The 22194-nt window shown below is 49.9% G+C and overlaps 1 pseudogene across 1 annotated transcript; it reads right to left on the minus strand.

Moving 5' to 3' along the window:
- Positions 1 to 15540: 15540 nt before the first annotated feature.
- On the minus strand, positions 15541 to 18372 carry LOC308240875 (destrin-like; annotated as a pseudogene). Its single transcript has 3 exons — positions 18037 to 18372; positions 15851 to 15891; positions 15541 to 15649 (listed from the first exon to the last, which is right to left on the minus strand). The product of its transcript is annotated as a destrin-like (transcript).
- Between the last annotated feature and the right edge of the window lie 3822 nt (positions 18373 to 22194).

Here is a 22194-nt window from a genome sequence, read left to right on the forward strand (position 1 = left end):
CTACTCAACTGCTGACCTGGGAGAGAGAGGGAGAGAGGCATGGATCATCAGAACAGGCTACAGGCAAGTATTAGAGGGCTGTTGCTCTCATTGGCTCACTGCCACACCTAAGAACTTGGAACTTAGTAGATGTGCAGTAAAGACTCTATGCATGAATGAACGCATGAGCCATCTAATGCAGAGGTTTGCAACTTTGCATTTTAAACTGCAGAACTCTTCCTTAATAAATTCTTGTGCAGCAGCTCCCACCTCCACTCTAGGAGCCCCTCTGTTTCACTTTCCCCCACAGGATCCCCAAGACCCCTTCCTTAGGCTTTCAGACTTTACAGGGCAGTCTGAGGATCACTTTGTTGGCTAACCCACTCCCTCATAGACAGATAAGGAGATCCATTCAAACCCCACATAACTAATGAAAGAGATGGGGTGAGAGGCGGGCTTCTGACCTCCCATGCCAAGCTTTTATTCCAAGATCCCACAGTGATCTCAAGATGCCCACTGCAGCCAAGATATGGAATTGGGCACTGTCTACAAATTCAAATTTCCTGTGACACTCTCTAGATCTGTTTCAGTAGAGGGCTATATATGCAAAGCAGCCCCCATACACCGAAGCAGCCAGGAACAAAAAACGAGGCAGACGAGTCCAGCTTGTCAGTTAATGAATTTAATAGGGAGCTTATGTACAGAAACACAGTCCTGTATGGCATCAAGATAAAACAGATCCCCACACCTTCCACCCACCCTAGACCATGTGCTTCTATCTCCTCAGCAGTGGGAATGTGTGGGTAATCAAAGGGATCAGGTGCCGAGATAATATTGAGAGGAGAACTACTGAAGATCTTGTGATCAGCCCAGAGCTGTGGGTACATATTCCAGAGCTAACCCAGGGAAAGTGGAGGGGGTCAAGGGTCCAGGTTCACTCAGATGTCAAGATGGCAGATTACCTTTAAGATGGAGTTCCACACAAGATCTGACCTGCCAATCTTATAAAAAAATGGCAAAGTCAGGCCTGAAACCCAGGTCCCTAGGCCCACAGCGACACATACTGCGCTTTGTTCTGGAGGGTGGTTCCTCAGGAGGTGACCAGGTGCATTACTTTGTACAAGCCACACCCCTCCCACGCTAGCCCCACCAAGGCTGTCCTGCAGATGGTGCTATGGCACCAGCAGGAAGGTCCCAAAATTGTAGGGGAAGAGAGCCAGTGTCCATCCCAGTCTTTAAGCTATAATGGTGGCAGCACAGTACCAGGACAAGAAGGTGGGGAGGTGGGAGGATATGAATGCCCAGGCAGGGAGCCTCCAGAGGCCACACAGTGCTAGTTGGCAACTACCCCGATTGTACTGATATTAAAACTGTGTGCCACCTTTGAATGCTGACCTGTGAACCTGGAGGTCATGGCTCGATTCCGATCAGGCACATGTCTGGGTTGCCAATTAATGATTTTCTCTCATGGCTGAAGTTTCTATCTCTCTCTCCCTCTCCCTTTCTCTCTGAAATCAATAAAAATATATTTAAAAGACAAACAAACAAACAAACTGTGTGCCAGAGAAAGACTAAGACCCTGAAGTAAAGCCAAGCAAAGGCTGGGATCCAGATTCAGAGAGGTCAAGCATGGGTTTCCCAAAGGCAGTAGGCACCCAGTAACCCATGAGAGGTCATGAGGTCAGTCTGCTAGGGCCACCTTGACCTGTCTCTACCTCCCCCTCTCCCCCCCACACTCTGTTCTCCAAAACCCTCAGGTGGCTTAGAAAAATTGAATCAGCTCAGTCTTGCACTGGGCATCACAGGTTTTCATCACCAACAAGCAAAGAACAGCACCCTCTTCTCCCTTCTGACTGGTACCCAATGGCAGCCACAGGCTGAGTTAGACCAGCATATTCTGGGGACAGGAAAAGTCAAAAGTAGTATGGGGACAAGTGCCCACTCCCATCCCAGGGTAACTGCACCAAAGAAGCCAGGTGGGACTCTCAGAAAGTTGGTTCATCTCTTGGCCAGAAATTGACACCTCAGCCAGCCTCGAGAAGGGATGCTCCAGAGAAGACAGGATGGGACATACTAGGGACCTGCATCCTAGGGCAATGCAGCTTTGCAAGAAAGAGTTGTATGGTTGTGGGGTACTGAGCCTTGCCTCTGCCCTCGGGAGCTCTGGAGTTAATTAAGCACTGGCTCCGTCTCACCTTCCCCACATGCTCCTTGGGGCCTCCTCCATACCCACTCCCAGGAGTCCTTCTTTCCTGGGCTCTGCCCACTGTGCGCCCTTTGCCCTAGAGACTTCCTGAGAGACCCCCTAGGGACCCTGCCAAGAGATGTGAGGTCAACCCTGTTTAGGAGAGAGGGGTCTCCAGGGAGCCATCAGAGGATTATGAAGGGTATGAAGGTGACCCTACCTCCTGCCAGTAGGAGATGGAGAGCCCAGTATAGCGAAATCACTCTCCACTCAAGACAGTAGTCTCCTTCCCTGACACACACATACTGAAGAAGCAAGCAATTGCTTGGAGGAAGGTGGGGACCCCAGGGAGTAGGGTCACACCACCCTTTGGGCCACCACACTGTTTGGTGGCTCAAGTTGAAGCTGGGCTGGGAGGATCAACCTCAGCAAAGGCTCAGGGAAGAGTCTAAAAGAGCCCACCAGGGCCATTTCGGCCCTAAGCAGCAGAGAAGGCAAACAGCTCTGTTGCTCAATTCCCTCTTCCATCTCTAGGAGTTCCCTGGATGGGCGTTGGAAAAGATCAGGAAGGAAAGAGTGATCCTGCCCAGGTGTGGCCAGTGTCTGGACATTCTCACGGGACTGAATAGGGCCTCCTCCCTGTTCTCATACTTCCCCCAGCTGAGGCGCTGGGACCCTGCTGTCCCTAGAAACGAACCTGGGTAGTCCAGGCTACAGTGGAGGAAGAAGGGTCACGGGATTGGCCTCCACCCGCTTTCTTCTACCTGCCCTGCCCAGAACTCTGGTGCCCGGGGCTCTCAGCCGACCTGGGCTTTGTGGCTTCCGGCGGCACTGGGGCGCACGTGTACTCCAGTAGGCTGGCTGATATACAGGCTGCCGTCACACATGCGAACCCGTGCCTGCAAGTACGTGCATGGCCCACATGTGCACACACGCCTCTAAAGAAGTGTGTTCTCTCTCGCTCAGGCCCCAGCACACGTGTGCACGCAAGCAGGCCCGCGCATCCAGCCCCACAGACTGACACCCAAAGACCAGCAGGAGATCCGCAGCAGGGGGCGGCCGGGCTAAAGAATCCGGGCAGCCACCGCCTCGGGATGAACCCGCCAGCCTGGGCTGCAGCCAGCGGGTGAGTCAACCCTAGCGAGGAAACCACAGGGCCATCCTGTCCCAGCAGGGTGCGTCCTTGGCCCCGCGGCGCCTCAGCGCCCGACGCCCACCAGGCCCAAGCCCTCCTTACCCCCCAGCTCCTCTCGGACAGTTCACGAGCCAGCCCGCGCGGGAGGCCCGAGGGCTCGGCCCGCGGGCTCTGCCCGCGCTCCTTCTCGCCAGCCCCGCGCCGGGGCCCCGCCAGAGCTCCAGGCGCGCTACCAAGTCCGGGGAGAGTCGGAACAGCGACGCCGCCAGCCCGTCTGCTGGGGGACGGCGGCAGCCGGGAGCCATAGCACCTTCGCTCAGACCCGCGCGCTCCGTTCCCCGGGCGGGCCGGTAGGGGCGCCCTGGGGCAGCGCCGCCCAACACTTCTCCACGCGCTTCCCGCAAACTCGGCCCAAGTTTCCGCGCCGGCCGAGCGGTGAGCTCCTACCTGCAGGGCGTCAAGCGGCCCAATCCTGCCGCCCCGGGCCGCGGCCACATCCTCCAGCGCCGCCGAGGCCGTGGGTTCTTGTCCCGCTGGGCCCTGCGCGGGAACTCGCGGTAAGCTCCGAGCCGGAGCCAACTTCCCCGCGGCCGCTTGCGCCGCTGCCGGGCGCCGTCTGCGGTCCCGGGCGGGGCGGGCTGGAGGCGGAGCGGGGGCGGGACGGCTAGTGGAGTTAGGGCAGAGCTTCTAGGAGCCTGCGCTCCCCTGGGCCCAGGGTGTGGAGGACCTGCGTGGTACAGCCCTCCTAGGCCGCAAGCGCTGTGCAGTGTCTGTACCCACCGCACTACGCGAACCAGTGCCGGTCGCGCCGATCACACGCCTCCTTTCAGCCACTCCATTAGATCATTCATTCATTGTCACTTTCTAGCTAAGTGGCCTTGTGCATGCCACTTGACCTTGTTGAGCTTCAGTTTCCTTATTTTAGTTCAACTGAAATTATATCATAGTGGTGTTGTTGTAAGCCTTAGAAGAGGTTGTATTAAACTATCTGGCACACAGTAGGTCCTCTGGCTCCCTTGACCAGTACTAATGACATTAAGGAGCTGGAGAAGGGCTCCTGAGTCTCAGTGCAGCCAGTGAGGACAAATTCCAGACAGATGTATCTCAACTCCTGTTAGGGCACCACACCTGTCTGTGGAATGGGTGATTTCCCTATCCCTGTAGTGAGCCAGCAATGAGGGTACTGGGCAGGGGTGGGGAGTATTTCTTAGTGGCCTGAATGGGTACCTCTGAACATTTTTGGAAACCTCCCTCAATAAGATTGGCCTAAGCTGAGCATGTCTAGCCTAGGAGGTGGGGTGGGGTGAGCATTCCCAGCCAGGAATGGTATGTTGCTGAGAGAGGGGCTAGAGGGGTGGAAGGGCTCTCCATTTGCCCAACTCTCTGAGCCACCTGATTTGGGTTGAGAAGCCCCGTGGTGCTGCTACCTTCTCTGAAGAAATCTGGTAAGTTCCTGGGCTGTCCAAGAACTGGGCACAGGTTTGTGAAGTGGAGGAGGTTGGGTACTGGTGGACATGACAAAAGTCAAAGCAAGTTCGTGGGGTAAAACCATCCAGGCCACCTGCTCAGATCCCAAAGGTCACGGTCGGAAGGCAGCGCAGGCCTGAGGCCCCAGGTTCCGAGTCCGGAAGCTGCTGGAGCAACTGGAGCTAAGGCGGAGGCACTGGACACCACAGGTAGGAAGAGGAAGAGGAAGTGGAGGTCACCTGGAAGGAGGGGAGAGTGTATCCCTTAGTTGAGAGCTAGAGGGTCCTTAGAAATAGTCTGGAGAGATCTGGGGAGCAGAGACTCAGAGATAGTTGGGGCTTTATTAAGGTCACACAACAGACTAAGGATCTTTCTGCTGTCACACCTTAGCATCAGGAAAGCATATGTGTGCTGACAACTAGGGGTCATGGCCAAGCCTCCGGTCACAGGCTGTTTGTTCTTCCCTACTCTTGCTCCTCACCAATTCTGCCTCCCCCACCTCCTCCAGCATGCCATCCTTGCCCCACCTTTGCCTTGCTATTTGGGGCATGGGAAGAGGGTAGTGTTCTCAACTCTTAGGTCTAGGATTCTCAGGTTTTGTGCTCAGGTGGCCTGGTGCTCTCTCCAATCTCTCTGAGCCTGAGTGAGACCCACAAAGGCCAGGATAAGCCTAATAAGACTCACCCCCACTGAGTCTTGTCTTAATTCAGGAATACTCACAAAGGCAGCTCACTTAATAAGTGCCTTGTCCATTCCATTCTTTTTGGCATTGCCTAAACATGTTGGAATATAAAAGAAAGGATATAGGGTGGGGGACTTGGCAGCCACTCTGAAGGGAGAGGGAGAGAGACATAGAAACATCAATGATGAGAGAGAATCATTGATCGGCTGCCTCCTGCATGCCCCACACTGGGGATCGAGCCCATAACCCCGGCATATGTCCTGACCAAGAATTGAACCATGACCTCCTGATTCATAGGTCAATGCTCAACCACTGAGCCACGCTAGCCGGGCAGCAGCCACTTTATAACTGTAAGCCTCAACTTCCTAATCTGCAAAATGGGAACCATGATATCTGCCTCATAGATCAAGGTGAGTGTCAAACAATATCACTGTGGGAAACTGCTTATAAACTGTAAAAAGCTCTGTAGAGTGTCAGCTGGCTGACAGATCCTGAAGACGCTGACCTTGCCCTTTTCTTCTCTCCCCCAAGGGTCATGTATAGAACCTATGGAGAGAGGTGGCTAGGAAGCCTTTGTTGGATGAAGGGAAGTAACGAACACAATGTGGCTGTCCTGGGAGCCCCTATGTGTTTACTAGGCAGTGGTCTTGGAGAGGAGAAATGGTATTGGAAGGAACAGTCTGTCCTTATGTGGGCTTCCTGGGCAGAGTCAACAAAAAAAAGTACCATAGAAAAGTCTGGAAAGGAGGTTTCACACTCACCCTCCTACACACACACACACAGCACACCAACCAGGTATGCGTAGTCTCCACAGGCACACACTCCTTGACCACCCCACCCAGACACAGATTACTGCTGGCTCCCTGGGAAGGCAGGTAACAGGTCAGTTCCCCAAACCTCAGCTTGTTACTATGGCCACACCTGCTATTTACAAAACCCTTTCCTTCCTTGGAGGAGCTCCTTCTCACCCCAGAGGAAGGAGTATGTCACTGTCAGGCACCCTACGGGCAGAGAAACAGAGAAGTGTGGCACCTTTCCCCAAGACACACAGCAGTGCTCTCTCTCCCCAGGCCTTTCAGGCCTAGCTATAGACATTGCCTCCTCCATGAAGGCCTCCTGGACTGCTATTACAGCACTCTCTGCCCTCTGCTTCCGAATCCCTCCCCTACTCCACCCAACAGAGGACTACTTCAGTGTTGGTGGGTGGGCCAGGCAAGGAGCTCCTACTTGGAGCATGGTCCTGTGCCAGTCACTTGATAAATATTGGGTTCAATTAATTCTTACAGCAACCATATGAGGCAGAAGTTTGAAAACATGCAGACTGAGGTGTGACCTACTGATCTGTGTGGCCTTAGGCAAGCCCCTTTCCCTCACCTCTCAGTTTGCTGCTCCAATGGGCATAATTAGAACATGTCCCAGGACTTGTGTGGATCCAACGAGTTCACAGCTTTCTTAATAGTAAGCCCTTTAGAGGAGCAGGGGTGAAGCAGCTAGCCCCATAACCAAAAAACAGAGGAGCTTGGATTTCCCCCAAACCCTTCTAAGAAAAGGTTGGTGGTCAGGAACCCTCTGCTATCCAAGCATGCAGAACCTGAGTGTTGAGCTGTAGCAGTAGCCAGTAGCCTGGGCTCAGAGCATCTGGGATTGAATAGGATCTGGGGGTGGGACAGGGTCATGGGATCTGATCAGAGTAAGGTGAGCTACTTCCAAAATTGTGCTGGCAAAACCGATCTTCCTTCTGCAGGGAAGGCTGGGGACACAGTAACCTGTTGCCTTACCATGGTAAGCAAGGAGTGGATAGCCCCCCAAACTCTGAAGGAACCCCAACCCACCTCCAGAGGAAATCAGTCTCTTAGAGGGGGACCCCAAAGACAGAGAAAGGGGGATAGGCCTCTCTAGAGGCCTCACAGTATGTGCAAAAAAAAAAAAAATAATAAAGAAGGCCCACACAATCACAATTAACAGCCAGTGAAGGTTGACTGTCCTTTCCATCTTTACCCCCACCAAATATTGAGGACCCCCAGGCTTTGTGCTGGCAATGAAAGGGACCCGGGTGCTGTTTCCCAGTGCAGTGAGAGAGGCAGATGTACTGTGATGTGTGCTTGTGTGGGAATGGGGCTGCTGGAGAAGCCTGAGGAATAGGGACTGGGCCTTCAGTCAGGAGAGGGTCTCATTCTGGCTGTGCCAGAGCCCAGCCCCTGGAGTATCTAGCTTGGGACTGAAAGTTAAACCGAAACCAAAAGTGTCCACATGACCTGTCACTACCAGAGTCAATAAATAGAAACAAAGTTGAATCTTTGTGCTTGGCGATCTGAGAGAGTGGTAGGTATAGTACCCTGAAAAACTGCTCTAACATCTTGTCTCAGGCCAGCCATTTTATAGGGTTAGAGGGTGGGAGAGAATCTAAAACCATGTGAGTTCCCAGGGTCTGTTTTCCATCATTGTGCTCATAATGATTAGCCCCCAGACTTTTGTCTCCTTTCCAGTGTGTCCTGTCCTTGATCTGTTCTCAAAATGTATCTTCTTTCTGAGTGATGGAGCCACCTGGACTTCAAGGTCGATTTATCTTTACAACTCTGTTTTTCTTCTTCAGCATGTCCTCCACAGGCTCCCAGGATCTGTAAGAAAATCTCTTATCTATAGTTAGTATAGTGAATAGCTCTTAATCAACAGTAATTCTGTTCTTATAGCATGCCCTTCCCCTATCAGAGCAGTGGGAAACATCCCTCCCTACCTCTAGAGAGGTCTTTCCAATATCTGACCCTGTTGGCTCCCTAGTGCCCCACTCTGGCTTCTGCTAGCCTCCCTATTGCCACTGCAATCCCCAGAGCCAGCCAAACTTCCTTACTGGGTCACAGCTCCATGCTTTGGAATATGCTCTCCTTCAGCCTTAGCTGCTTGTCCCACTCTTTGCTAATTTCTGTTGGCCTTCAAGACTCGGCTTAGGTCCCTTCCTCCAGAAAGCCTTCCAGAACTCCAGGCTGTGTTTAGTCACCTCTTCTGAGGCCTCAAGGCATTCTGAACTCATCTCCTTGCTAAAATTGCCTAATTACAAGCCTGCTCCCTGCTAGACTGTGGAGGGATCTCCTCCAGCACAGGGCCTGGTACAGGGCTGAGTCAGGCCATGGTTATAGAGTGCAGGGTAGGTACATGGTGAAGGAGAACTCTGAACTTCTGAAAGGAAAGAAAGGCAGAGAACCCTCCCCAGACCCAGTGATGAGGACCTGAAAGGAACCTCAGTTTCCTGAAGCTCCCCTACAGCTCCTGCACTCAGCCTCACAGCCTCTCAGGACCTATAGCACCCAAACTCAGACTAGCAACAGCCAGCCCCCATTTCAACATGGGAAAACTAAGGCCCTGGCAGGGACAGCCACATGCCAGGGTCTGGGCCAGGCTGACCTATAATCCAGGTCTCCTCAAGGCCTGTCCAGCCTGTACACCGGCTTCCTTTTTTTTTTTTTTTTTTTTTTTTAATCCTCAGCCGAGGATATTTTTTCCATTGATTTTTAGAGAGAGTGGAAGGGAGAGGGAGAGACAGAGAGAAATATGATGTGAGAGAAACACATCGATTGGTTGCCTCCCGCATGTGCCCTCCCCCTTCCCCAGCCCCCAACCAGGTGGGGAGCCTTCAACCGAGGTATGTGCCCTTGACCAAAATCGAACCTGGGACCCTTCAGTCTGCAGGCCGATGCTCTATCCATCGATCCAAACTGACTAGGGCCCAGCTTCCTTTAAAAAATTTTTTTAGAGAGAAAAAGATCAATTTGTTGTTTTACGTATTTATACAATCATTGGTTGCTTCTTGTGTGTGCTCTGACTGGGGATTGAACCCACAACCTTGACATATCAGGACAACACTCTTAACTGATTGAGCTACCTGGCCAGGGCCAGCTTTCCTCTTGTTCTGATACTGCCTCTCCCTCCCCACCCCAAACCCCAGACCTAGGATGGAAAAACACCTGGCTGAGCTCTACCTGCATGCCTCATACTGCCTGCAAACCCAACCTTGGGGGTCCCCAGCAGGCTGCTCTCCCCTACTCTGGGCCTGGACTTCTGCCAGTCTCCATAATCACCTCCTTTCCTTTTCCCATCCAGGGCCTCTCTCTGGGGATCTCCTTCGCCAGCCTCTGTGCCCTGGGCCAGCAGCACAGCTGTTCTCAGGATGGTGTTTTAGGCCTGGGCAGCCTGTACCCACAACCCTGACTCCTGCTCAGTGCCCACCTTGCTTCAGTTGGCCTTTGGCCTCTATTAGGAATTACCTCCCCCTAGTTCCCCAGTTCAAAGGTCTTGCGGGAGGGGGGCTGCTAATCCAGCTCTTCCTATCCAAGCCTCTTCCCCCAATACTAGAGCACCCTCCCCTCCTACCATGGGTAGATGAGGTGAACTGTCCATAGGACCTTCCTAAGGCCTGTTGGGCAGTGGAATCTGAGCCAGGTGGTTGGTGCTGGCCCCTTGTTAGCAGCCCACTGGGGTCTCCACACTTAGGGCTGATTACCGGGCAATAGTATCAGAGGGCTCAGCTCTAGCTTGGGGCTGACACAGCAGCTGCTGATGAGTGGGGAGGCACGCAGCCAGGGCAGCTGAGGCCAAGGCCATGATAGGAAGGTGTCATGCTCCCAAGAGGGATGGGGGTGGGGGCTGCCTCAGGTCTGCAGCTTCAGATATTCCTTGTCATTATCTCAGCTTAGATTTACAACCCTGCCCTAGGAAAGGGGTCTCCAGGATCCTCCACACAAACACCCACACTCAGAGCCCTCAGGTTTCAGGGAGGTTGAGTGGAAGCAGAGAGGGACACTTTTTCCTCTTTAGGGGTTGGGGCTGTGGCTCTAATGCCTTACTGACCACCACCCTATGGCCTGAGATGCAGACCATGAGGAATCAGATTCCCAGTGGTCAGGGCTTAGGCTTTGGGTCTAAATCCTGCTCTGCCCCTCAATGGCTGTGTGGCCTAGACATGCTCGCTGGCTGTCTGAGCTTGGGCTGCCTCACCTCCAGAATGGGATGCGATCCCTGTTCTGTAAAGGAGTGCAGAGTATAGAGAGGGCTTGGTAAATAGAAAAGCAAATTACATGAAAAAGAAATATATAAAAATTACAAAATAAAGTAAGAAAGAGAGGAAGGAAGGTAGGAAGGAAGGGAGGGTGGGAGGGAGGTAGGGAGGGAGGAAGGAAGGAAGAGAAAGTGCTTGGTGCAGTAGCTGTCACAGGCCTCCTCTCCATACCTGTCATTCACTTCCTCCATGTCCTGCTGTTTACTCAACCCCAAGCTTCTCACATTGCAAGGGTCCTGACTGCATACTTTACAGTGCTGACAGCCCACACATGAGCCACATTCAGCATTGCCAGGTGACCCAGGAACCTGCCATCTTCATATCCAAGAAAGCCTTGTGCCCCAACCCTGCACCTTGTTCCCCATCCCTGCTGACTTGATTTTTTTTTTAAATATATATTTTATTGGTTTTTTACAGAGAGGAAGGGCGAGGAATAGAGAGTTAGAAACATCGATGAGAGAGAAACATCGATCAGCTGCTTCCTGCACACCTCCTACTGGGGATGTGCCCACAACCAAGGTACATGCCCTTGACCGGAATCGAACCTGGGACCTTTCAGTCCGCAGGCTGATGCTCTATCCACTGAGCCAAACCGGTTAGGGCTTTATGTTGTTGTTTTTTTAATTTAACACTCATAGCCTTTACCATGTACCACCACTGTTTTCAATACTTTATGAATATTAACGTGTTTAATTTATTCAATCCATTTAATGGATTAAGTCACTTAATCTATTTATTTTATTAATCCATTTAATGGGTTAAATAAGGCAATGCTAAGGTGGACCCAGGGAGCTGTGGTGGGACAGGGGCCCATGCACACCACTCTCCCCTGCTGGGGTGGCGTTAGCTGTGCCTGGGTTGGATACCAGTCCTGCCTCCTGCCACAAAGCTAGCCTGCGCTGGTGTAGCCATGGGCAGGTCAGAGTTTTGGGAAGAGCAGTGATGGCTAATTAAAACTTCAACTCAGGATGCCCTCTTGGGGCAGGGGATTGCTTCAGTCAGTTCTCTTCGGGAGAGCCCCTAATTGGACCTTTGGGCCATAGTAATGATGCAAGCTTACCAAGCAGAGGATAACAGGCAAGGAGGGAGGGAAAACGGGAAAGGAAACAGGTGGGCAGAAAAAATAACTCCCCTCCCATTGTGAGGGTAGTGACTTGGGAGTCCCTAGATTGTCACTTAATTGCTGTGTAACTTTGGATTAGTTCCTTGGCTTCTCTGAACCTCCATTTCCTCATTGAAAAGTGGAAATAATAAAAACTCCAGCCCTGGAGGGTTGCTGTGAAAAGGTATGCATGAGCCTGGACAGTGTGGCTTAGTGGTTGAGTGTTGACCCAGGAACCAAGAGGTCATGGTTTGATTCCTGGTCAGGGCACATGCCCAGGTTGTGGGCTCAATCCCCAGTAGGGGGCATGCAGGAGGCAGCCGATCAGTGATTCTCTCATCACTGATGTTTCTATCTCTCTTCCCCTCTCCTTTCCTCTCTCTCTAAAAATCAATAAAAACATATATATTTTTTTAAGTATGCATGAAAAATACCTACCACAATTCCTGGCTCAGAAGTAGGGATTCATGCCTGGCTGGTGTTGCTCAGTGGTTAAGCATCGACCCAGGAACCAAGAGGTCATGGTTTGATTCCTGGTCAGGGCACATGCCTGGGTTGTGGGCTGGATCCCCAGTAGGCGACGTGCAGGAGGCAGCTGATCAATGATTCTCTCTCATCATTGATATTTCTATCTCTCCCTCTCTGAAATAAATAAAAACATATTTTAAAAAAGAAGTAGGGATTCATAACAATTATTATCATGTTTTTAAGCCAGTGTTACTACCAAAGGTTTTTCATGCCATAAGCTATGTAGTTCTGAGAGTATTTTAGGAGGGAGGAGAGTGGGGACAAGCATTCAGTTGAGGGAAGTGTTTAGCCTCCCAGCTTTCTTTCCTGATGACCTGGGTCTGGGTCCTGGGCCCCATGAGCCATGTGAAGGAGCAGGAATAGGGGTTGTGGGTGCTATAGGAGGTTGTCAGGCAGAGGTCACAGAGCAGTCCGGGATGCAGATAGAACCAGAGTCTGCAGCGTAGAGGAGACCTAACTAGTCAGAAAGGGGCAGGGGGAAAAAAAAAAGACAAAAAGAGAAAGGAGCAGAGATGGCTTGGTGGGGGAAACAGCCTAAGTGAAGTCCTGGAGATCAGAGAGAGTGCAGAGTGCATTCAGAAGCCACAGGCAGCCAATAGGGCTAGAATTGGGGTGGGCCAATGTAAGTGACAGCCACCCTCTAGATTGCTGAGGCCTGGGGTCTGGATTTAGGTGGCTGAAGCCCCTCCCTAGCTACAGAGTGGGCTGTGAAGAGGGGAATAGGATAAGGGAAGAGGGAGCTACCTATTTCTGGTTGCAGCAAAGGGGAACTCACTAACTCCCCTGCCCTCTGTCTGGGGGTTAGTCTCATCCCCCTCTATCATCACAGAGCACAAGCCTATCTCCCTGGGCTCTCCAGCCCCTTTGGGAGGTCACATAGGCCTGTTCTCAGAGGCACAGGGTCCAGGACAAGGTCCTGACTATGGCTGGCATGGGTGAGCCCCAGGCCCCTCCAAGATCACCCAGCTTAGTGATGTCACCTCTGTTCTCTCAGGCTGCCTCCAACGGCACTCAACCTAGGTTTGTCTGGGCTGCAGCAGGCCTGGAGGCCCCAGGACAGGTCAGTGGGCCTCCTTCCTCCTTGGTACTCCTTCAGAGTAGAGCACTCTGCCTTCCTAGCACTCAGTGAGCACCTCCAACAAGTGTGGCCTCAGAACACAAGTCCTTTAGGGCCAGGATCAAGGTGTGGAGGAGACCAGTGCCTTTTTTTTTTTTAAAGTTAAGAATGCTTCCTTTATTACATAAAACCAATACAGCTACTTCTAAGTTCGATAGTCTCTATATTGTTCATAGTATTATGCCTCTGATGTTAAAGACAATCACTTCCAAGTGTCATCAGGTAGTAGTTTTCTGTGGATGTCATCATTTGTCATATCTGCTCCCCATTTCACATACAGTTGGCAAACAGCTCTAGGAAATTAAGAATTTCTCCCAAGCCCCAGAATAAACATACACCTAACGTTCTTCAACACATTATTGTACCAGAAGTAACAAAGTTCTGAATGAGGAACAATTCAATATATCACAGATGTCCCAGCTTATCAATATACTTTTTATCATTTTCATTAACAAAGTGGATTACAATGGAGCCCTAATTTGCATTATAATTGGTTGTTATAAGATATTGCACATTTTCCTGAGGACACATGAATTCTCAAGATGCAAGGTCACTCTCAGAACAGTCTCCCATCTAGTTAGTGGAGAGCTCACCATAGGTTCAAGAAGTTGCTTCCTGTACTCCCAACTACATGCTTGAAATAGTGCTTTGCAAGATCAGAGCTGATTATAAATGTACACAATTCTGAGACAGTCTTTATTACACATCTGGTAGAATTAAAAGACTGTCTGACTTAATCTTACTGTAGTTAGTATATTAGTGTTATTACATGTTTTGAGAATTATTTTCCATTGTTCAGTTTAGCTCAAGAGAATAATTTTATAACCAGTTTATGACCAATTCTCTAAGCTAAAGAAACAGAGTAATTGCTGAGGTTAACAAAGATACAATAATTCTCTTCATAGGCCCTTGTATTGTTTTGTGAACTTTATTATTAAAAATTATGAGCTTTGCCCTGGCTAGTTTGGCTCAGTGGATAGAGCATTGGTCTGCAGACTGAATGGTCCTGGGTTCAATTCCATTCAAGGGCACATCGATTTATGGGCTCAATCCCAGGTGGGGGGTGTTCAGGAGATAGCGAATCAATGATTCTCTCTCATCATTGATGTTTCTATCATTGATGTTTCTGTCTCTCCCTCTCTGAAATCAATTAAAAATGTATTTTTAAAAATCATGAGGTTAGCAAAAATCTTGACAAGCCAACTTATCAAAACAGGCATTTGGTCAATAAGAATTTAATTTCACACCAATAAAACTTTAGATTTTAGCCAAAACTGATTTGGCTCGGTGGATAGAGCATCAGCCTGCGGACTGAAAGGTCCCAGGTTCGATTCCGGTCAAGGGGATGTAACTTGGTTGCGGGCACATCCCCAGTAGGAGGTGTGCAGGAGGCAGCTGATCGATGTTTCTCTCTCATCGATGTTTCTGGCTATCTATCCCTCTTCCTTCCTCTCTGTAAAAAATCAATAAAATATATTAAAAAAAAAACACAAAAACTTTAGATTTTAGATTTATTTAGAGCTATTTGCACATGTGTATAGAATATTTAGTTTACTCTAATAGATGACAAGATAGCTCCCCCTCAGTGAGACTCTAAACATATTTGCTTTATTTATATAGCAAGAGGATAACATTAAACATGGAAGCTTTTGATTTGTGGTACTGAACAATGATCTGTTATGTGGAATTGAGGTGCAGAATCTCCCCCTGTGGGTCCTTGCCAGACGAAGTTTGAAGAATAAACTCTCAGACTAAAAGCTTTTAAATAAAAATGTGGAAGTTTATTGGAAGCATATACAAACTCCTTCCTCAGCAAGGGTCCCAAAGGGAACCCCCAGGGGAGTAGTCCCTAAATGGGAAAAGCCTGGGAGTGCTCTCTCTCTCTCTCCCTCTGATGGGAAAAATCAATCTAAAAAAAAACAAAAACAAAAACTTCTGAGCCTCTTTGTCTCCGTGTTTATAAAGGCTGTAGATCTTTGTCTGAACATGACCCTTTCTAATTGGACCCTTCCTTAATTTAGGACCCCTGTGCTTTCCTCATTGGTCACTCTGCTACATAGTATTAGTTTCTAAGTCCAAAGCCCACGTGGTATCCCCTTCTTTCTCTCCCCTTATCTTGTGACATTCCTCTATCCTCTGTGAAAGTATGTTTCCCCCTTTCCAGTATTTTGTGACTTTTCTCTATCCTCTGTGAAAGTAAGATAAGCATTGGAGCCCATCACATATGTGCATTCATCTCCCATGAACTCCCTTGTCCTAAAACTGCCTGTCCTGTCTCTAAAATTCCTTTCAGATCTACTCAGGACATCCTTCAAAAGCTACAATTAAAGATCTACCTAACTTTTCTGCAATACAAGCCTGATTAAGGTGTTCTGGCCCATTTGCGTGACATTCATGTTTTATGCTTGGAATTTTTCTTTTCTTTTTTTAAAAAGATTTTTAGAGAGAGGGTAAGGGAGAGGGAGAAAGAAAGAGAAACATCAATGTGAGATCCAAACATCCATCAGCTGCCTCCCACACACCTCCTACCAGGGATCAAGCCCCAGAATCCAACTGGCAACCTTTTAGTGCACATGACACACCCAACCAACTGAGCCATACCAGCCAGGGCTGAAATTTCTTTTTGATTACATTCTTGGAGCTCGCATATGTAAAGAATTTTTGTGAGTTTATTTGAGCCAAACTGTCGACAATTGCTGGGAAGCAGAATCTCAATGTATTGAGATAATGCTCTGAGAATGGCGGTTTTTCACCTTGTTTTATACATTACAATCAAAGGAGGAGATGTAAGTGGGTTACATGAAATCCATTGGTGATAGATTAGGGAGGTGGGAGAAAGCAAAGTGGGGAAACCTCTGGGATTGGATAAAAAGTAAAATGATAGACACATACTTGTTTTACACAGGTGGCTTCAAGATAGATAACAGTCAACAATTATGCCCTAACCGGTTTGGTTCAGTGGATAGAGTGTCAGCCTGCAGACTGAAGGGTCCTGGGTTCGATTCTGGTCAAGGGCATGTACCTTGGTTGCGGGCACGTCCCCAGTAGGGAGTGTGCAGGAGGCAGCTGATTAATTTTTCTCTCTCATCAATGTTTCTAACTCTCTCTCCCTCTCCTTTCCTCTCTGTAAAAAATCAATAAAATATATTTTAAAAAACCAATTAACATACTATCTAATAAAAGAGTAATATGCAAATTGACTGTCACTTTGCAATAAAGATGGTGGTGCCCACAGCCAATAAGGAGGGAATATGCAAATTGACATAACAAATATGGCAGTGGCTGGAGTGGAACGGGCAGGGGGGCTTGGCTTCCTCCGTTGCCCAGTGACCTAGGAAGCCAAGCCGGCCAGAGCGTGCGCAGGCAGGGGGGTTGGCTTCCTTGGTCACAGGGACAGCCACCGTGGCAGGCCAGATTGACATCCTCCTGGCCGCGCAACGGGGGTTTGTGGATCTGTGCAGCCTCAGGCCTCCAGTGCGCGCATCCTCTCCTCCCACCCTGGCGTGCAAACATCCCCCAGTGCACTGTCACCCACACACGCCTGCAACAGTCTGGACCATGGCGTGCGCAAGTCCCCCCCCCCCGCCCCTCTGCCGCACATCCATCAACCCCAGCATGCCGATGTCCCCCACAGGACGTGCACACGTCCCCTCTGGCACGCTCATGTCCTTTGGAGAGTGTCTGGGTGCTGGGGGTGAGCACCTGTGAGATGACAGTGAGAGGGCGGAGTGGTGATGCCCTGTTCCTGCGGAGGCCAGTGCAGTGTCGAGATCACCTCCGTGGGGCTAATGCAGGTGCTGAGATGGGAGCAGGTGTGGACAGACACACCTGAGGGGCTCGGGCGGCCCTCGCTGAGGTGCCTTTGGTCAGCGTTCAAGATCAGGAACCCAGAGGAGGCAAGGAGTTCCGCCCTCTCAGTGAAACGGTGTGATAGTTGGGCCACTGCAGAGGAGGAATGTGCACTTTGGGTGCCAGCACCCATGAGCGAAGGCTGCCCTGACTGAGCCTCTCTTGCTTGGGGCCTAGTGCACTCCTGCCGGGCAGCGGGTGACAGGATGTGCTTTTCCGAGTTAATGAGAGAAAACATTGATTTTCCCACTGCCCACGAAGGTGGAAAGTGCAGTGGGGAGACATGCGGGGAGTGAGCGAGGTTCCCTGTCTAGGGTTCCAAATCCTCCATTGGTTCCTTTCACCACTGACTAGAGATATACTGGATGTCCCCCCAAAATGTATACACACTTTGAATACCTACTAATTCCAGTGGCTTTAAGCATGAAAAGAAAGAAACAACAATGGAGCTGTCATCTGTTAAAAGTGCAGGCACAAACGGGCAGTCAAACATTCCCCAAAGGGTCCTGGATTGGAGAGGGTGCAGGCCCGACTGAAGGCCTGCCCCCCTCCACCCCCCCCCCCCCCCCCGGTGCATGAATTTCGTGCACCGGGCCTCTAGTTATAACAATAACAATGAAGGAATTTGTGGTCTCCTGTCCTGGAGCTCTGGCACATTGGTTGTGCCCCGAGGGGTTCAGAAAAATGGAAATTACAAGGTACCCCGACATTCCAATGATATGTTATCATAGATGCAAAAGACAACAGACAGGCTTAGTGAAGGTAAAGATTGACTTTTGTCAGGGAAGAATCTAGCCTAGGATATGACTACCTGCCATAAATTGCTTTTAGTTAAAAAAGTTTTAAATTCAGACCATCCTTTGTGGTTATTTTAGGTCTTTTTGAGTTTGCAAGACTGCCATGCAGGCCTTTCCTGAGCATGTCAGGTTAGCATGTCCATACGTAGATCATTTTACTTTTCAGAGGTGCTAGCTCTTGGTGCCCACAAAGAAAACATCAACTCCTCTTTTCTTCATTCCTTAGTTTCAAAGCTTGCATCATACAAAGCATAGTGACGGTCTTTCTTAGGAAGCATTCCCACAAAAGCTTGCAAAGATTGCTTATGGTTATACCAACATCTCCAACAAAAATCTCTTTGCTTTCTTCTACAATGACACACTGAGACAAAAAACAGCTGTCTTCTTTTTCTTGATTTTTTTCTAGTGTGGAACACTTCCTAACTTAAATATCATAAAAAATGAGACATATTTCATTAGCAACTTACACTCCTGAGGCCATCTTCACTGTGGGGGTGGCAAGGACCTGGGGGAGGGAGTTGGCTGGCCTGGCCTCCTTACAGCAGCAGGACCCAGACACTGAGCGAGGAGGCACTCCTGCTGCAAGCCTACGGGGGACAGGAGGCTGGCAAGCATCTCATGGCCCAAACAGGACTTAGCATGTCACACACTGCTCACGCGTCCTTTGCATTTTAAGGCAGATGGTCAGCCCTAGTAAATCAACCTTTCATGAACAAACACTGCCTGCGCTGGACCTGGGTCTTGGCCTCCCTTCTTACCCTCTGCCAGCAGCCCCCTCCCCTCATGCATTCCCTACCTCCTGTCAACCAGGTCCCCTGTAGCTTATTTGGCTCCAGTTAGCTCAGTAATTAGCACCTCGTCAAGCCTGTCTGCCTTTCAGCTCCCCTGGGAAGAGATTTCAGGACATCTCCATGACCTCGTGGCCTAGGGCTGGGACAAGTGCAGACAGGCCAAGATCAGGCTTCAAGGCCCCTGTACCCACAGGTGCCCCCTAGCATTCACTGATATGGATCTCTCAGCATTGGGCAGTGGTGACAAGTAAAGAACCCCTCAGGGACTGGGAGGCAAAGGAGCCCCACTCAGGACAGGGCTTCTCCCAGCAATCCCTAGGACCCTGTATCAGCACCCACACACATCTCCTTAGCAGCTCTGTTTATTTGAGGACCCCTGGCTAGCTGGGATATCAGGGACATGGGCAGGGAAGGGGGAAGGATAGGAGGACAGTGTGGATGAAAAGGGGCCACATGCTAACCTGACTAACTCAGGGAAGGCCTTGCAAACTCAGAGACCTAAAGTAACCACAAAGGATGGTCTGAAATTACAATTTTTTATTTTATTTACTTACTAGAGGCCTGGTGCATGAAATTTGTGCATGGGTAGGGTCCCTAGGCCTGACTGGTGATCAGGGCTGATCTGTGGGGCGACCAGCGGGATGATTGGGGCCCCCCGCTGGCACCCGCCTTGGCTGGCTTGGGGCTTGAGGGCTGGGGGCAGCTCCTGTCTTGAGCGTCTGCCCCCTGGTGGTCAGTGTGCATCATAGCAACCGGCATTCCATCGGTTGTTCTCCCGTTTGGTTGATTTGCATATTAGGCTTTTATTATATAGGATTTTTGTTGATCCTCACCCGAGGGTATTTTTCCATTGATTTTGTTTAAGGGAGAGTAGAAGAGAGAGGGAAAGACAGAGAGAAATATTGATGTGAGAGAAGCACATTGATTGGTTGCCTCCTGCATGCGCCCCTGACCAGGGCCCAGTGAGGAGCCTACAACCAAGGTATATCCCCTTGACTGGAATTGAACCCAGGACCCTTTGGTCTGCAGGCCAATGCTCTATCCACTGAGCCAAATGGCTAGGGCTAAAACTTTTTAATTAAAAAGAAGTCTATAGAAAAAATATATAAAAAGCAATCTATGGTAGGTAGTCATGTCCTAGGCCAGTATCTTCCCTGACAAAGATCAACTTTGATGTTATCTGAGCCTATTGTCTTTTTGCATCTATGATAACATACCTTTGGAATGTCAGGGTAACTTCCCTTTTTCTGGACTCCTCAGGGCACAAATTCCCTCATTGTTATTATTATCATGTTAATTGTTGACTGTTAACTATCCTGTACTCACCTATGTAAAAGAAGCATGTGTCTATCATTTTACTTTTTATCCAATCCTAGAGATTCTCCTCTCCCCCAACTTTGTTTTCTCCCACCTCCCTAATCTATCACCAGTGGATTTCATATAACCCACTTATGTCTCCTTCTTTGATTGAAATTTATAAAACAAGGTGAAAAACTGCCATTCTCCAGAGCATTTTCTCAGAAGGAATGCAGGATGGTTGGGTGGGTGGGAAGAGATCAACCAAAGGACTTGTATGCATATATGCATAACCCATGGACACAGACAATAAGGTGGTGAATGCCTGGGGGTGTGGGGGAGGAAGGGCAGACTAGAAGGGATCAATGGTGGAGAAAGGGGACATCCTATCTAATAAAAGAGTAATATGCAAATTGACCATCACTCCAACACAAAAGATGGCTGCCCCATGTGGTCAAAGATGTTCACCACCATGTGGACACAAGATGGCCACCACAAGATGGCCGGCAGGGGAGGGCAGTTGTAGGCAATCAGGCCAGCAGGAGAGAGCAGTTGGGAGGGACCAGGCCTGTAGGGGAAGGCAGTTGGGGGTGACCAGGCCAGCAGGGGAGGGCAATTAAGGGCAATAGGGCCAGCAGGGGAGCAGTTAGGCATCGATCAGGCTGGCAGGGGAATGGTTAGGGGGTGATCAGGCTGGCAGGCAGAAGTGGTTAGGGGCAATCAGGCAGGCAGGCAGGTGAGCAGTTGGGAGCCAGCAGTTCTGGATTGTGAGAGGGATGTCTGACTGCCCGGTTAGGCCTGATCCCACCTAATGGGCAGTTGGACATCCCTTGAGGGGTCCCAGATTGGAGAGGGTGCAGGCTGGGCTGAGGGACACACACCCCCATGCACGAATTCGTGCACCAGACCTCTAGTATGTAATAGTTTCAACAATAAAGATTAAAAACAAAACAAAACAAATCTCAATACCTCGAGATTCTGCTTCCCAGCAATTGTTGACAGTTTGGCTCAAATAAACTCACAAAAATTCTTTTTTTAAAAAATATATTTTTATTGATTTTTTTACAGAGAGGAAGGGAGACGGATAGAGAGTCAAAAACATCGATGAGAGAGAAACATCGATCAGCTGCCTCCTGCACACCCCCTACTGGGGATGTGCCTGCAACCAAGGTACATGCCCTTGACTGGAATCGAACCGGGGACCATTCAGCCCGCAGGCCGACGCTCTATCCACTGAGCCAAACCGGTCAGGGCCACAAAAATACTTTACAGGTTTGAATGTTTCTTACATTAACATTGGTAATCAAACTGGCAACCTTTTGGTGTACAGGATGATGTTCAACCAACTGAGCCACTCCAGCCAGGCAGTTTCCCCACCTTTAACATCAGGACAATAATAGTAACAGCCCCAGGTTCTAGAGAGGATTACAGGATGTGGGTTGTGGGGTGAGCAATAGTGCTGTGGGGTGGGAGATAGGTGCCAGTGGCACCCAGGCCATGGAGCTGGAGGTAAGCATCAAGTGAAGCCACCTTTTGTCAACTCCCCCACCCTCAACTCAGAGCTGCACTGACCCAGGGAGAGAGGTCTTGATGGGAGTAGAGGTCCCAACAAGGCCTGCTCAGGCTTTGGGAAGAGAGCACGTCAGGTCTGGGTAAACCAGTGCGAAGGTGCAGGGGACCCAGACAGACAGGAAGTCTCGCCCTTCTCCACTAGGCAGAATTACTAAGACACCCCAACTGGGCGGGGAAGGAGGATGTGCAAGAGGCATGAACTTAAAAATGTATGGATATTGCCAAGACAGGCAGCTTGCAGGTACCCAATCACAAGGTAGGACGGCATACAAACCAATCCCAAGGATGTAAGGACCAATCAAGAACTAACAAGCATGTATACAATAAAAGCACTCATGCTTCCTCTTCTCTCTTCCCCAGTGCAGCGCACAATGGACACCCTGACATTCCTGTTGTGGGGGAGCACAGCCCCTGTGCCCACGTGGCTTATGGCCATGTGGAGCTCTACACATGGACTAATAGACTTGAACACCCGACTGTGACATGGAAAAGAAGCTCTGGACACTGGCCTGCTCCTGGAACCCCAGCTGCACCTTTTCCAGGACTGGCTTCTCCCAATAAACTTGTATTCCACTAACTATTTTTGTCTGCGACTTCATTCTTCAATTTCGTGAGACAACAAACTCGGACTCAACACCCCACAT

Source organism: Plecotus auritus (assembly GCF_963455305.1).
Source record: "Plecotus auritus genome assembly, chromosome: 1".
Lineage (NCBI taxonomy): Eukaryota > Metazoa > Chordata > Mammalia > Chiroptera > Vespertilionidae > Plecotus > Plecotus auritus.